Source organism: Pinus tabuliformis, chromosome 1_1 (assembly GCF_031772625.1).
Source record: "Pinus tabuliformis cultivar Carrire ecotype Pingquan chromosome 1_1, CPIR1, whole genome shotgun sequence".
In the NCBI taxonomy this organism is placed as follows: domain Eukaryota; kingdom Viridiplantae; phylum Streptophyta; class Pinopsida; order Pinales; family Pinaceae; genus Pinus; species Pinus tabuliformis.
Window position 1 is genome coordinate 693,461,025 of NC_142297.1, and position 13,507 is coordinate 693,474,531.

A 13,507-nucleotide genomic window follows, 5' to 3' on the forward strand; every position below is an offset into this window, starting at 1 on the left:
GGTGTTGACTATGTGGGTTTGTGCCTAGTAGAGGCTGTGATAGAAAGATTGCAGTGCAGTGGAGTTTGTCTTGTGGAGCAATTTGCAATTGTTGATTGTTGTTCTTGAGTAGTGTAAAGTGACCACTATTGTGGTTGCCGTTAAGTTGAGCAGTGTGGAAAGTATAAATGGTGAATCACCAGAATGGATGAAGTGTATGGGTTCCACACATCGTCGAAGGAGCCAAGCCCGGAGAGAACCTCTGTTTCTAAAGTCAGGAAAAGTGTGTTTGAAGTCTTTGCTTTAAAATAAAGTTTTAAGGAATTATATTGGGCCATTGTTTATGTTTGTTGGAAGAGAACCTCCACCATATTCGACAGGTCCTTCAAACCCTGTGAAAACACACGCTGTGTTCCAATTTGGAGAAATGCAATTTTGGCATGACATAGGTTCAATATTTGGGGTACATCATTGATGAGCATGGTGTGCATGTGAACCCAAACAAGATACAAGTCATTCAGGATTGGCCAACCCCAACCACTCTAACAGAGTTCCATAACTTTACGGGTCTTGCCAATTTCTATCGCAGGTTCATGTTGGGGTTTTCTCATATCACTTGGCCTTTATGTCAAGTCACCAAGGGCAGAGCGAAAGCAAATTTCTTTTGGTATGAATCCCAACATAAGGCATTTTCCTAGAAGCATCACCTCTGCTCTACACCAGTGCTCACATTACCAGACCTACAACAACCATTTGAGATTGAGACAGATGCCTCTGACTATGCTATTGGTGTAGTTCTTACTAAGAAGAGGAATCCAGTGGAATATTACGGTGAGACACTTTCAGACACAGTCTGAAAGTATCCCACTTATGAAAAAGAAATGTATTCCATTATGTAGGCTTTCCGAAAATGTAAGCATTACATTATGGGGAAGGAAACGATCATCCAGACAAAACACCAAACCCTGTAGTTCATACAAACACAAGGGAAGTTGTAGAATGACCGCCATCGTAAATTGTCCACATACATGCAACAATTCCATTTGAACATTAAGTAAAAGAAGGGCAGGACAGACAATGTTGCAGACTGCCTTAGCCAACCATCAATCATGGTGCTGACCACTGTGCTCAACTGTTGTGGGAACGAGACTGTGGGGTGGCCAGATATTTACAAGAGCGATCCAGAATTTGGCAGCACATACCAGACACTCCTTGAAGGTAAGAAAGTTTTAAATTTTTACCTCCAGGATGCACTGTTATGCCACTTGGGACACATCTGTGTTCCTTCAAGTGAGCATGCTAAGATTATTTGGGAGGCACACTACATTCAAGTCGCTGGACATTTTGAGGCAGAGAAAACAATGGTAGTGTTGTAGAAGTATTTTTATTGGCTGAACCTTTGACGAGATGTTGGGAAGTACATCAGATCCCACACTGCATGCGCCTTGCCAAACGTAACATCAAGAAGCAAGGCTTATATACTCCTCTGCCTACTCATAGTCAACCTTGGGAATCCATATCCATGGATTACATGTCAGACCATCCTTCTATTAAGCATGGAAATGACTGTGTTTTTGTGGTCGTCGATAGATTCTCTAAGATGGCCATTCGGGCATCCTGCAAGAAGAGTATCACAACAGAAGCCATTGCTAAGATCTTATTTGAATAAGTGCGGGTACATTTTTGGATCCCACAGTCCATTATATTAGATTGAGATAGCAGGTTCCTAAGTGCATTTTGGTCAAGTCTCTGGTCGATGTTGGATACCAAGCTCACTAATTCCATGACTTTCCACCTCTAAACTAATGGCCAAATAGAGGTTTTCAACAAGATGATCGTAAACATTATGAGTATGTACAACTCGAAGCATCCACAAACATGGGATGAAAGCCTCCCCTATGTCCAAGATAGCTACAATAGAGCTCTCCATAGCTCAACTAGCCATAGCCCCTTTCAGGTGGGGTTGGGATTCCAGCCACTATGTCCCATTGATGTGGCCATACCATTTGCAGCTACTCAGGCAGATTCGTCCCTTGTCTAGTTTGAAGCTGACATGGCTAAAAACTTCATTGATTGCATTCAAAACATTCGCCAGCAGGTCCATGACATATTGGACAAAGTCAATGCTAAGTACAAGCAATGTCATGATCAACATCAGGTACCACACAAGTTCCAGGTCGGCGACAAAGTTTGGTTACATTTGCAGAAGGAGCACCTCGTTGGGCCCCACCGCAATATTTTCCCACTACGATATGGCCCTTACACCATCACTAAGGTTGTAGGAGATAATGCTTTCAAGCTCAACATTCCACCATTCCTTGACTTGCACCTAGTGTTCAACGTGGACCACCTTCGACCATACTTTCCACCATTACTAGACACATCAGACATTGCAGAACAACAACACACCAACAAATTTAAACCCAGTTTGCATGGAATAGGCCACAACTGATTGGATCATGGACATGCATATCAAGAACACTCGCCGGCAGAATATCCAACTATATCGGGTTGTCAAAGCTGGCCAACTCCTGCACCAAGGCAAGTGGCTCACCAAGGACCAAGTTCAACAGAAGTTTCCCCATCTCATGGAGACACTCAACACTGCGTGGATATTGGTGGCCACCATCCTATTCAACTTGGACCCCCACCTTTGTTTCTTTTCAGTTTCCTTAATTGTAGCACAACTTACTATTTTTGGCAACTTTTTGGTTCCTAAACTTTTGAAGCCGTTTTGAGGGACTGAAAGATGTTTTCAGGGAAAATAGAGAGACCAGAAAGGTCCCAAATTAGACTACTTCCTTTTCATTTAGCCTCCTCTTCAAGATCTTCAAAACGAGGTATTATGATAGCCAAACGGAGATCATATGCCAAAGTTACGACCCCGAGAATTTGATGTACCAATTTACCCAAACGGGGCCCACAGTTTTGGCGCTTCATCTCTTAGGTTTACATTTTTGGATGTTTATGGTTTTCCATTGTTTCTAAATAATAAATATGCCTTTGAGCCTCATTGTAACACAATTTAGAAGCATGTAGCCACCACATCTCTTCTCAAAGATAAGCTACCATCGTCTGAGCTAGTTTATTTTTATTTCTATATGTAAGCATATTTCAGTTCTTTGATATTAATGAAATGAAGTTTTATTTCTACTGCGTCTTTGTGTATATGGGTATTTATGTTTTTTTTTGCATTCCTGCATAAGTTCAAATCAACATTATGTAGTCTATGCTTTTTAAATCATATTTCTCCCTCAGTAGGCAAACCCTCGGCCTCTAAAATGGATTCTTCGGTGACTAGAAACTGTCGGGTTCTTATTCAGGATATGCTTCCATCAAAAGAATATATAAAGTCATGATACCAACTCAGGTTATGTCCATTGAAGCGATGAAAGATTGATTCCTAGCCTTCATTTCGGAACAATGACAACATTTCTGGATAAACCTAAAAATATATTCCTCTAGATCAAAATGTTTCACATGGCTTGATCTTGTCATCATGCAAATGATCTGACATTGTAAATCCTTCCTCAACCTTGAATCCCCCTAGCCGAACGTTGTAAACCCTTCCACAACCTTGAATATACCTGAATGGACATTGTAAACCTTTCCAAAACCTTGAATCCCCCTGGGTAGACATTGTAAACCCTTCCACAACCTTCCTATATGTTGCGAATGATTTTCTGGGTTTGCTAGAAATTACTGTTTAGGGAAAACTCGATGTTTTTAGGGTTTTATCTTAGACTTATTTATTGGGCTTCAAAATGCTGCTAAATGTCACATCAAGGATAAAAAGGGATAGAAATTTGTGAAAAACCACTTAGGCATTTGAAATGAAAAGGTTGGCAACTTGAAAACCTAAGTTTAATTTTTTTCTGTGAGTGCTACGAAAATATTTCGTAGTGCAGTGCTATGAAAATATTTCGTAGCTCCAATTGCAGGCTTCTAATATGCTTATTTCGTTGCAAAAATTTTAGGGAAAACTTAGTGTTAGATGAAATTACTTGTTTTGACATGTCCTTAGGCTTATATAGAAATTTACACAAAAAATATTATAGGCCCTTACACCCCTTGCATAATTGACTGAAAAGCATAACCTATGAACCTTTAGGGAAGTATAAACTTGGGGCTAACAGTTGGCTTCAATGGGGATATTTTCTCCCCATGAGGAAGTAAAGAACACATAGACCCTATGCCTGACCCATTGAATTGAAAAACTTTGACAATATCCTACGAAGAATCTTAAAAATTTCAATATGTTTTATTCTAAAAAATAAACACTATTGATTGGTTAACTGAAAAAATGAAACTGAAATTTATTTAAATTGTCACAACCACTAATCATAATCTTATGGCATTCACCTTGGGCTTCAAATCCTTCAAAGTTACCATCCAATCCTGTAAACTTCTCTGAACGCGGATATGTACAATGAACTATGAAAACTGATATTTCTCAAACCAAGAAATGTTTTAGGAAGCATTCATTTACTGGACCTCCACTCAACATAACTCCATTTATATCTTCCAAAATGAAAGAATTCTTACCTCTAAAAGAAACAATTCTATATGGCCCCTTCCATAAATGATCGAACTTCCCGTGCTTCCCCTTTTCCTCAAAACTGACATCCCACTTCAAGACTAAATCTTCAATCTTAAAATCATCCTCCTTGACCTTTTTATCATGGATATGCTTGATTTTGTCCTGGAACAATTGAGAATGATTATATACTTTCTCTCTTAGCTCCTAAACTTTATTAATTTGATTAGTCCTCCTTTGAAAATCATCAGTTTCTGCATCATGTTTCTGCAATAATCTCATCATGAGTATACTCAAGGAAACTGGGGAAAATACTTATGTTCCAAAGACTAACTGGAATGGTGATGTGCCAATGGAATTTTTGATGTTGATCCTATCTTCCCACAATGCGAACTTCAACTTGGTATGACAAGCCTTTTAGTTTTCTTCTAACAGTTTCTTAATGATTATGACTAAACTTTTATTAGATGATTCAACCAGTCCATTGTGCTGGGGTTAACAGGTTGTTGAATGACCTAAGGTAACATGCTAATTCTCACAAAATTTGACGATTTTATGAGATTTAAAAGACTAAGCATTATCTGTTATTATCCCTCTAGGGAAACCAAATATTGAAAATATACTCTCTAAAAACAGAATCACCACATTATTAGTAGTTTGTCTTGTTGGTATAGCTTTAATCCATTTATTGAAGTAACATTTAGCAATTAATATCCATTTATGTTGTCATCAAGAATGTGGATGAATTTATCCAATAAATTCCAACCCCCATTGTTGAAAACGAGTTTGTACTGAGATTAGCTTCAGAGGTAATGATAACAGTTTTGTTTTTGCTTAAAAAAATTGACACTTGAAACATGCTACTACTTGTTTATGTACGTATGCAAAAAGATTTGGCCAATAATAACCTGCTCTAAGGATTTTATTTATTGTGGCTTTCCAGTAGTGATTCCCTCCACACTCCTTGATGAAAATTTTCTACCATCTTTTGTATTTAGTTTCAATGAGGCAATTCAAAAGGATCCCTGCTGGATATTTCCAAAATAAGTAGCCATCAAAACAATAGAACTTGGCACTTTTAAGCTTCAATGACCGTGCTCTGGTTTCATTCATCCCTGGTGGGGCTTCCAAATTTTACAGAACATATATTATGTCATTATACTGGGGGAAATTTCTAAGTTCATTAGATACCTTAAGAACTAACCTTTCTTCTGAATCATTGGAAAAGATTGAGGAAACATTATGCCCAAAGTGTCACAATTGGTTTCAATCATCAGTTTTTCTAGACCTTGAACTTTGATTAAATTTCTTGGTTAAATCTCTAGGTCATACTCCTATAATAGTGCTATCCACTTGCCTCTTTGACCATCGTTGTGAAGCTGACTTAGGACGTCCTTTACAACAACGTTGGGAGAAAATGCTATTACATGAGAGTGAATAGCATGTACCCTGAAATATGTTAGTGCTTTTACCAATGCAAAGGCTTGTTTTTACATAATGTTGTATTTTAACTCTGCATCTCTTAAAGTTCTACTAACAAATGAAATGGGTCGTTCCTAATTATCCTTATTTTCTGCAACAAGACTCCTAAAATAGTGTGTTTTGAAGCCAATGAAAAGACTGCGAATTATTTTGAGAAATATGGGTTGATAAGAATGGGGCTTTAGTTATTTCTGATTTGATTTCTTCAAAAGATTGCTTGGCTACAAGTGTCCACTTGACTTCACTATTCTTATTTAACATGTTGTTAATTACCATTAAGATTTCAACAAATTTTGGAATGAATCTCCACAAACAATTTACTCTGCCCAAAAATGACTGAACCTCCTTTTTAATTTTGGGTAACTCGGGCTTTTGTATTGCTTCAACCCTCTTTGTATCAATTTGGATGCCATATTTAGATACTATATGACCCAATAACTTACCCTCTTTCATAGAAAAATGGGATTTTTTGGGATTCAGTGAAATACCAAATTTTCTGCATTTCAAAAATACTTGGGTAAGATGTTTTAAGTGCTTCAAATCAGATACTCAATATACTCTGATATCATCTAGATAGAATACCATAAACTCTTTCCTTTCCCCTACAAAGGATATGTCCATTTCCATTTGAAATGTAGCTCCCACGTTCATTAATCCAAAATGAATTTTAGAGTACATGAACATTCCCCATGGCATAGTGAAGGTTGTCTTTTCTTGGTCTTTCGGATGCACCAATATCTGATTGTACCCTGAGAAACCATATAATATTGAAATCCTCTTTGAACCAACAACACTTTGCAAAATGTGCTCCATCTTAGGCAGTGACTAATTATCCTTTAATGACACTTTCTTTAGATTTCTGAAGTCCACACATAGTCGAATCTACCCATTCTTTTTCCTCACTCGTACAAGGTTAACAATCCATTTTGAAAATCACAGAGAAATTATAATTTTACCATCCAACAATGTTTTCAGCTCTTTCTCTATTAATGGCAGCAACTTTGGATTTATTCTTCTCTTTTTTTTCTTGAAAGGATTTTCATTTTCCTTTAAGGGTATAGTGTGCTGAATTATACTTTTTTCATAAACACTTAAATATTCATATTTCCATGCAAAGACATTAGACAATTCTTTCGATAAAGTAGCATATTTCTCCCTTTACTCCTCATTTAAAGAATTGAAAATTTTGACAACTTTTGGCTCTTTTTATGTGCCTAAATTACAGTCATGTAATTCATTACTATCAGGCTTCATCTTTAGTTTAACAACCACATCATTGTTGTCAAATAATTTTTCCAAGGGCACTAATCCACTAGGCAAAAAATTATTGCTTAGCTAAATTATTTTCGGGTCACTATAACATTTAAAAAATCATATGTATCAGCCTGGTTATCTAAATCTCTATCTTCATAAATAGGACTGTAAGGAAATTTATCTATCATTTATAAAAAAGATTTTTAAGTTGATCATCTTCAAATACCTACTAGTGTTAAAGGTTGTTTGGAATGGAAGGTCTATATCTCATTTCTATCTGATATTTCTTACTTGGATAAATAGGAATTTTGAACATACTTGTATTAGCTAGTGAATCAGTAATAGAATTTTCTTGTCTAGAAACTACTGAAATTTTGGGTTCAACAAAGAAATTATCAAATAAGTCCTAAACTTCATTTATGTAAGCTCTCATCCTTGGGTTGTTTGTCTGATATATCCCTTTAACTCGATTTATAATTAGCTCTAAGTCCCCAAAAATGTGGATCCTTTTAGCTCTTTTCTCCTTGAGTATGTTCAAATCGATGAGTAAAGCCTCATATTCAATTAAGTTATTAGAGAATTCAAAATATAACTTGAAATCTCCATCTGGTGTAATGATCCATGTACCAACTCCTAATCCCTCTTTGCAAACAGACCCATCAAAACGCATTCTCCATGTCTCATGTATGTCAGCTACTTGCTCATTTTCTATATGAACTTGATCTTCCACTTACTATTGATTTTCTTCCTCCAAATTTAAATCATTATATAAAATTTGTTATCCCAAATCAATATCTACAACATAAATAGGATGATTTTATGGTTCAGTGTTACTACTGCAACACCCTCCTCCCACATCTACCCCAAGTAACTGACCAATCGGGGTAAACATGTGATGAGAAGTTATTATGATATGATTCGACCTCCTAAGTCATGTTAAGGAAGTCGAACTGATGGAAACACACCATACAGACCTTCAACATCAACAATAGGATACCTAGGAACCATCCCAACCTTTCTGCTAACCAGCCCCTGGGTCCCACTGAGTTTTTAAGGTATTAAACCTCTGGACACTCCCATGCTATGGGCATGCGAGTGTCTAGAGAACTCTGGATTCTCCCAGAAGCCTGTATGCCCACATCCAGGGACTATTTCTAGCAAACTTGTGCCAGAGTCTGGGGAAGTTAAGGCACTTTTCAAGCCTAGAATTTCGGCCACTTCCCAGAACTTTCTATAACTTTTGGAATCCATTAAACACATGATTACAATACTAATAAACCAAAAACTAACTCTAGGACTAGGCCTTACTATCCCCAACCGAGACTAACATTCTATCAAACACTTGGCATCAATGCAATCTACAGGTTTAAATAACATATTTGAGCGTATGGGTCTCATACTTATCTAAGATTCACTATAAGGAATTGTTTCCTTATCACTTTAGCTTAAGTTTCATCCATTAAGTCATAGATACATTTTTCATTCATTTACAAGTAAAAACATGATGATAGCCATACATAGCCATTGTCATAATACATATTCATAACCAACATAATAACAACATAAATACCAAGGAAATAACAACCATACAATCCACATATAAACCATTATAATACTCATGAGATAACAATGAGAAATAACCTCATATTAATGATGCAAAAGACAACTCGGTATGGGACTACCATGTTCCACTTGACCGTAGACATGGCTGAGCCAAATCTCTCTTTAACTAGTCACCCTCATGTCATATTCCAAGCATGAATGTGGGATATCATAAAACACATCAATCATAAACATCCAGGGCTTCTAGAGGTCAAGCCACCTCAACCCATTAAACAATGATTCCACCTCATGGCCGGAAATCACAAAACTATCATCAGATTTGTCTCTACCCAAACCTTCCAGGTCTCTAGAGCTTTTGTTCCAACCAAGGCTTCCAGGACTAGTAACTCAACCCACAACTGGCGCCGGGCTTCCAAAGCGTTTGTCCAACGAAAACTTCTAGGACTAGTAACTCAACCCACCAAGGGCTTCCAGATCGTTTGTCCAACCAAGGCTTCCAGGACTAGTAACTCAACCCAAGCTAAGGAAACACGAGAACTGACCAAAAAAATAAAGAAATGAACCCACAACACCATTTCTATCTAGGAAATGGCAAGACTAGGCAAATGCACTGTCAATCCAGGAAATACTCCATGCCAATGATAGATCATAACCAAGAATCCACATGCATGTGCCATGCATTCCAAAACTAGTGAGGAAAACATACATGCAAATTGATACCTGGAATAAAAACATGTTGTAGATGCTAATCCTAATGTCCTCTTGTGCTTTCCTTCTCTTCCCTTTCCTTCTTGCTCCAAAACTCCAAGTATGCCACACTCTCCAAGAGTGCTCCAAGAAAACTCTAAGTGTCCAAGAATGAGAAAGAGAGAGAATAAAGAGAGCAACAAAACTAAACTGACCAAGCTTACACTAACCAAGCCTACCGACTGATCCCCAAAAGACTTTTTATTAATGAGGCCTCTATTTTATTCATTTTCCATTATTTTCCTTCAATTTCCTCCTCACATGCAACCTGTGACCTTTCACCTTCCTTTTCTCCTAATTTCCATTATTTTCATAAATAAAATGTCAATAAATGCCTCATGCCTTTCCAAATCCGTTCTCGTTTCCTTTTCCAATTTCCTTTAGCCATAATAACCGAATGAACACCCACTAGGATGTTTCACCCACTATTCAGTTTATAATAAGTGTCCCATCAACCGTGGTATTATATTTTGTTTACATGGATTTTTTACCAGGGTTATTACAGAACCCTCCCCCTTGGGGGAACACCCTCCTCGGTGTTTGATGACACCTATAACCAACAAGGCTATTGAAAACAAAACATACTACCCATGGAGCTTTATAACACAACTTGTTGTAGTATTTACAATGACTTTCTGCTAAAACATGACAAACATAACGTTTACTGGAGCTTTATAACACAACTCATTGCGGTATTAAAAATAACCACATGTACACATACACATTTGCTTCACCCATCAAATAATCATATTGTCTATGGAGCTTTATAAATCCATCTCAATATAGTATTTACAATAATATACACATATGCACATTTTATCAACCAGGAAATAAAAGGATACAATGCCTACATCCGCAACAAGGGAATCCAGAGGATCACACATCCACCCTCAAATTAATACCAGGATTCACCTCCTTCCAAGAATTCCATAATCCACTATCAAAGTCAAATCTGCATCCAATGTCCAGTGCTATAATCTTGTGCCACTTTTCCTCTCAGTGAATAGTTACTGGCTCACTGTTCCATGTCGCACTCCCAATGTGCATCTGATTCCATCTGGTAATGCTAATGAACAAAAAAAAATCAATCCCCGACCTTCCCTTCTATGCTACAATATCCCTCGGGCAATCTGGTCACCCCCTTTCCATGCAATCATACACCTTCCATGTTCCGCTGGCACCCCCATCTCGGGTAGTCCATCCCTTGGCAAAGGCTTCCTCGCATTAGAAGATACAAAAAACAAGGCATGTCGCTGCATCAAACCATCATACCAATCATAGCATGCTCATGGAAATAAATGGACACTATTGGGTACCAGTGTCCCACAATGACCTTGCTCCTAAATTATTTACCAACATATTGTTGCTTCTTCCAATTCCTTTCATTGTTGTTGCTAGTTCTTGCAGTCGACTTCAACCACCCAACCGAGAATTTCTGTGCTTCCTGTACCAATCCAATAATTTCCATTAGATTTAAAATAAATTCAAATCGTACCTCATTGGTAGCTCATTAATAAGGTACACTTGCAATCCTAAATGCATCCTATCACAACAAGTCAAACTAGCATCTTTGACCAAATCATCATGTATAAACATATCACATCAGGTTAGCTCAAAACATAACCATCATAGATCAAAATCATAAATCACATGCAATCATCATAAACCAGAATCATAGATCACATGTAATCAGCATAGACCAGAATCATAAATCTCATGCATAATAAAACTAAACTAAAATACTGATACTTATCCTTTAATCAATCCTTAGCTTCTACCTTTGTCCTTATTTCATACGCACACCAGATAGGTTGCACACTAGAAAAACATCCAGTGCCTTCTCCTAAACCATGTGCACATACACATAGTGTGCATCACACACATACAACCACACATGACATACACCACCATGAAATACATGCACCTACACCTGACATACCACACATACATATACACCCAGTGTACAACAAAACACAATATATATGCTTACATCCAATGTATGCCACCACATAATACACACACCTACACCCGATTTACAACGCAATACATCATCTATACCCAATGTACAACACCACACAATACATGTACCTACACCTGGCATACAACACAACACAATATATGTACTACATAGAGTACAACACAACAAGTACACATGTCACGATACCACAACTACATAATGCACGTACATAGTATTGCATGCATGCAACATAACATGTATGACATGCACACAATACCACATGTACACCAGTAGCATATGTACAACATGTACACAGTACTACCTATAGAAAGCACCACCTGCACAATGTGTACACAACATCACATGTACACGACACCACTTGCACAACGTGTACATAACGCCACATATACATCATACCATCTGTACAACGTGTAAACAAAACCATACGTACACAACACCACATGCATGACATGTATACGATACCACATGTACACAACACCATATGCACATGTACACAACCCCACCTACACAAAACACCATATGTACAACATGTACATGGCATCACATACTCACAACACTACTTGTAAGATCATGCACAAAATACCATATGTACATATTACCACTTGTACAACATGCACACAACACCATATGTACATAGCACTGCATATACAATATGTACATATCATCATATGTATACAACACCACATATCCAACATGTGCACAACACCATATGCATACAACACCGCATATCCAACATGTACATTGTATAAAATGTACATAGCACTACATATCCAACTTGTACATAGCGCCATATATACTCAACGCTGCATATGTAATATTCGCACAACACTATCTGTACCACTCTGTAAGTAACATTGCAAAAACAACATGTACACACACTATATATACACAGCACCGCATGCGCACAACCTCGCAGATGCAACATGTACAACATATACAACATATGCACAACATTAGTACCACACATCCAAAACCACACTGTCTCTATCAAGCAACATTTCTTCCAGTATCTTATCCATGCTTGTCCCAGCATTCCGCAACGCACACTGCTTTCATTTCACTGATGTATCCCTTGGTATAGCATGTCCATAAGATAGACATAGTATAATCACATAATATCAACTCATAACAACATGATACTAACCTCGTAGATTTGTCAGGACTACTCTGCCACTTGATTCCTCATAAACCAGGAACCTCTTCATGTCATTCACCTGCATAAGCAATCATTCCTCCACGAGAATGATTCCTAACGACCCTGTCAGACACCAACATACATACATACACATATATACATATAAATATTAGCATTAAACAATCATGATATTGTCAGACAACGACATACATACATACACATATATCCATATTAACATCAACATAAAACAATAATGATCTAGTCAGACAATGACACACATACATGTATACATATATAAACATCAACATAATCGTGATCACAACATAATTACCAGATATCATAAGGTCACAGTTAAGAGAACTTCATTTTTTTGTGCACACCACGCATAGCATTGAGAATGATTGTTCCCACATAGCCAACGCATCCAACATCTCAAATCCATTTCCTTTACCTTTCTTGATTACCTTTCCCATCACTTCCCTGCCATCATCCATTTACACTAATGGATCCAACTAGTCTAATTGGTTTTCATACTCTTGTCTTTAATTTCCATTATACATGCACTAAGCTTCATCCAAACCTTACAACGCTTGTCAGGTACCACACAACTCTCCTCGAGCTACATTAAATTCCTCCTTCCTTAACCAATTCCCAAGACTCTTAAAAAAATAAGGGAAAGACTAAGAAGAAAACAACAAGATAATAATGTAAAGCCAACAACAATACGACACCACAAACAAAGTGGCATGGTCATGCACAAGACACAAACAAAGTCACAATCAAGCACAACAATTCACCAAAAGACTAAAAGCACAAGACTAGTAACAAACAC